Genomic DNA, 5109 nt, shown 5'->3' on the forward strand with positions numbered 1-5109 from the left:
ACAACCACTCTGAGACCAGGCAGCCTTTCAGCATTCGTCTGGAATGGACAAGAGCCACGTGTTTCCTTGCCGGTTGTTCTTGGATCCAGGTGTTTCCTCTTGTTCAATGACTGTATTGTGACTGTTTGTTGACCATAACTTTTATTTCCACGGCAGTGACAGGATGCGAGTAAATGCCACAGATAGCGTCTGAAACATTCATTTTTGTGTTGTTTCCCAAGAGTCCCAGTCCACACTGAAGGAAGTGGAAGTTTTGTATCAAAGTGTACATTCCTGAGCAGGAATAGGTATGGGGGTGATAGGGACAGAAAATAACCTCATATTTACTTTTTAATTATCAGAGAAATAATTAGCCTAGGCTGATGACTAAGCTGTGAAGAACATTACCAACTACATCTAATCAAGTGAAACGAATGGACTGTCTGTAAGCTAAATGCGCACTATCCAAATGTCTTTGCAGAGAGCCACCACACTGAGATACTAAATAGACTTGCCTTTTCCCAAACATATTTCTTACAAACAACGAAACTGATGATGTTTTCTTTTACGTCTAGTTCAAAATTTAAGAACAGAAAGTGACTATTGTATAAGAGAGAGAAGAGTTTTGCAAATTTTTGCTTATTATTTGACTTACAGGAGAAGCCCTGTCAATGTAGCGAAGCTGACATTGTCAAATCAGTTTGCAGTCAGAGTTGGAAAAGAGAGAAGCAATACTGATATATACAGCTAGTGAAAGTAATGGGCATGAATTTTATCTGGTACAGCCTCTATTTAAGACCTTCCAGTACATATGCATTATTTCCAGTATTTTCTCCAGAAGGCTGAAACTACAGGCTAAATATTCAGTTGTTGTAGCTTATCTATGCTTCCCTGATTTTATATGCACTTAGACTACTTAAGTACCTACAAAGTGGTACTTTGGAGTCAGTTAAATCTGAAATATAGAGGGCTGTTAAAACCAGCTGCTTTTAATTAATTTCTTTAATTTAAAAATACCTGTCTATGACATTGTGTTTTAATTTCTTTGGAATTACATGCTAAAATATCCTCCCCAAAATAAGCAACCAAAAGCAAGCAACCAACCAACACAAAAACAAACAAACAAAAAAACCAAAATGAACAACCAGACAAACAAAAAACAAGCAGAAACATTTCTAAGGCCTTGAATAGAGCTGAATGTTTCAATTAAGGAAACAGCTACAGAAGAAGATTCCCTCAAGGAAGGAAGGATAAGAGATTGGGAGATTTCCTGCAGATGGGCAGTTATATCATCTCAGGGGAATGATTCTATTGATATTTTTAATCAAGAGGTTCTTTTGTTTATTTAGCTATAAAGCCAAATTGGCTGAAAAAAACAATTTTACTTAGAAGACCTCCTCTTTATCTGCCCAAATACTTTCAGTATTTTAATGTATCTTTTGACAAAAACGACACTCTAAGTATTTCCAAACAATTTAATAGAAATATTCAATAGGATTTTACTACATTCCCCTCAAAGTGCTAGGGTACTTTTTACAAATATCTGGCCTTGGTTCCAAGCCACAGGAAAGGGCATAGATACTTGAGTTATCTTCAAGGTATTGTTTCAGGGACAACACTTCCAGCAGGAAACAGTTTTTTAAACACAACAAAATCTTAGGCAGAAGTTTCTGCACTGCTAACATTAAAATAAGCTAAATATACTTTTTTGTTATCATTACTGAGCTCATCTGTTCAGATTCCTGGCTATCCAGGAGATCTGAGATTTTTAAAGCATGGTTAGCATTTATTTGCCACATGGCAGACAGCTTATCTCCCTACTGTAGGTTAACAAAAGTAATTTATTCCTCACAGGGCTAGACCCCGGACATCCAGTGCCATCATGTGGAAATATGAACTGTTACCATCTGGATGCTTGAAAACACTGAGAAACATTCGCCCAAAGGGCCAGTGCTGTGGTTCTGTAGACACAGAGATCCTGAGGAAGGATATTTATGTATGATAGATCCACCAGATGCATCTTTATCACTAGCAAGACCTAGGGACAGGGTAGGACATTAATCTAAAAACCTGTACTTGCAGTAATGAAACCAACCATGGAAAACAAAACAAAAAAAGTCTCTTTTGCTCTAATTGTCTAAAATGGTGTGAAAGCATCATCCTCTGGAGTTTAATGGATACTACACTTTTCTGTGTCCTTCCTCTAGGTAAGACTACAGATTTCTCCATCAAGAAGAAGGAAAAATAGCAGGTTTTTCTTTCATTCATATATAAACATACACACATATGTACACACAAAAATATGCATATGCACACACAGAAAATGTTTACCCTTTAGAGGAAATCTGAGGGAGATCCTGGTCTTCTTGTGGTCACCGACCATTTCTGCTTTCCTGAACCAGGATTTCAGCCTGTGTGGGTTCCACATGAAGAAGTAGAAATAAAAAAGTAAAATAGTTCTTCTCACTTCCACATTGTCAGAAGCTGTAAGTTTTGAATGGTCAGGTGAAGGACTAGAAAATACATATGACAGTTGAGTGTCCTATAAGCAAATGTCAGATACTACTATGGACTGACTCTTGTTTCCTGGCAGAGAGCACACACATTTGGCTTTTGCATAGTAAGACTTCAAACAAGTAAGACACCAGTATTTCTTAAAAGTAGATCCATGATGGGTTTTCTTGTCAGAATGCATTCCTCAGAATAGCAACAGCTCATTAACTCTATTCAAGCCAATAGCCTGTGGTCTGTTTCATTACTATGGCTCAAACACTCAGTTTGAAGATATAAACCAAAGTGTCAAATGGCCAGGAAGTAACCACAGTTTGCCACGTGACTTTGGCAAGTGTTCTTTTAATTAACTAGAGAATGAATTAGGGTCAAGTCCATATGTTGGGAAAAATGAAATCTGAAATTCCTACTGCAACGTTTTCTGCTCCCCAGAATGCACAAGGGTGCTATGCAGAACATGCACAGGAACAAGCAGAAAAGCAGTAATTCTACATTTGTCTTACTGTATCTCTCCTCAGATGTGAAAGCATTAACAGTATCTCTAATGTCAGAAGTAATCACGTAAACAGGTTATCATTCCACTTACAAGCATCTTAATCAAACCAGTGTGACACTTTAAGGACCAGTCTTTCTTGTTGTGCCAAAACACTGTTTGGATGTCTGTGCTGGTCTGGTTTAACAGAAGAAAAGTACAGTAAAGCCAGCTCTCCTTCCCATCTGCAGAAACTTTTCTTCTCTTGGAGCCCAAGGTGCCATGAAAGGTTGTGTGTTATAGTTTAGAACAGTGCTTGCAATACAATTCCGTCTACACAGCTCTTGTAGCTTAGAAGAAAAAAAAATGGCAAAGTATTCAAATGAGGAAATTGAATTGCTCTCTTTATACATACATGTTTTTATATACTATAAATAATCTATCAATGATTTAATACTTATAGATATCATATATATGTATATATCAAATATATGTGTATACGTGTGTGTACATATATACAATCAAAGTAACAGAGACAGACCTCCTGATAAGAATACAACTTCTGCTCTGTTTTTCCCTAGCTTCCATAGATTGGGCAACTAGAGCTTCCTAATTTGGTGGGCTAGTTTAAACCAGATCTGTAACTATCACATACTCAGGGCTGTATGGTAAATGGATCAGGAGGATTCTTTTCTAAAGTAGCACCAGTAAATTGACCTTTGGGCAACATTTAAATCAGCAAATGTGCAGAATCCAGGAAGAGGTTCAAGCACAGCCTGCAGTGTGTTTAAGCCCCAGCACACTCATAAGGCACCACTGGCTTATGCCATACTGCACTCTGCCTCGTGATGCCTGGCATTGTTCAAGTCTAGCACCCGAGGGCCAAAACAAAGAGGTGTTTTGAATATGACCACTCTGTGGCTGGATAAAGCCTTGAAATGTTATTTTAGGGCTGAGGCTGACAAATGAACAGGCTTGTGCAGTGCAACCGCAGAGGAAGGGATCCAACAGCTGCAATGCCACCCTCTCAGGCTCGTGTGTTGCAACAAAACAACACCAAAGCTTATCACCAACAGCTTCCCAAACAGGGATCCCTGAACTGTTTCTCCAGCCATCTGTCCTTCCCTACCTGCCTTCCCCTTTCCAACAGCTGTTCTGCGGGTTTGAGTCTGCACACACAAAGGGGAGGTGTGCTATCACACTTCAGTGACAGTGAGATAAGGCAATATATACTCTTCCTCTGCTTCTCCCAAGGCTGTCCCTGGGCTGGCTTCTCCCATCCAAAGTCACTTGACCCTTTTCATTCCCTCCCTCAGACCTTGCATGTTTTGTTTTTCCACCACAAAGTCTCTTTTCAAGTCACCAAACTCAGACTGCTTGTCTGTGCTCAGTATCAGTCCTGCATACATTCTAATTTTATTTTATACCATGCTTTATTTATTCTAATATCTCCTGAATGCCTACTGATACCTTTTGTTTTCGTAGTCCTTGTCTAATGGATATATTTCCATACACATTTATTTTAGAGATAATTTACTAGGTCTGCAAAGTATTTTCTTCTGCTTACTGAGCCAGTAACTGACAGTACAAGACAAGTCTGCAATGATTGCAGTTTAGGCCAGTTTAGGGAACTGGTACTCCTGAAAATCGAGATCTAGAGTTACCGCAGAGCAGATGAGCTCAAATTTTTCACCTCCACATAAAACAAGTAGAGCAGGATTGCCTCCTGGAGTCCATCCTCCAAAATATCACTGAATCTCCACCCACAGTGCAACGATGCAGGAATCAGAAATCCAAGAAGAATCAGAGGCCACCTAGCATACAGGTTTTGGGGTGCAGATTTCTTCCGGTACTTAGTTACTTTCCTGCTATCTTGTCAGACAAACATGAAAAGGAATGAATGGAAAGTGTCAGGCTGGTTTGTATGCAGCAGTAAAAGCAAAATATTTCCAAGTGTGGGCAACTTGATAGCAGCAGGCAAAAGGGTGAACATGAATAAAGAACAGAAGGGAGCCAGAAGGAGTTTGTTTTCAGAGGGAAGGAGAGAAATTAATGAGTACACCATAGCATGTGGTCATGCAGATACAGAATTGCTCTGTAGAATGTGGTAGAGTTGAAGAAAACAAAGACCTACTAGCTTCTTAGTC

Source organism: Patagioenas fasciata, chromosome Z (assembly GCF_037038585.1).
Source record: "Patagioenas fasciata isolate bPatFas1 chromosome Z, bPatFas1.hap1, whole genome shotgun sequence".
Lineage (NCBI taxonomy): Eukaryota > Metazoa > Chordata > Aves > Columbiformes > Columbidae > Patagioenas > Patagioenas fasciata.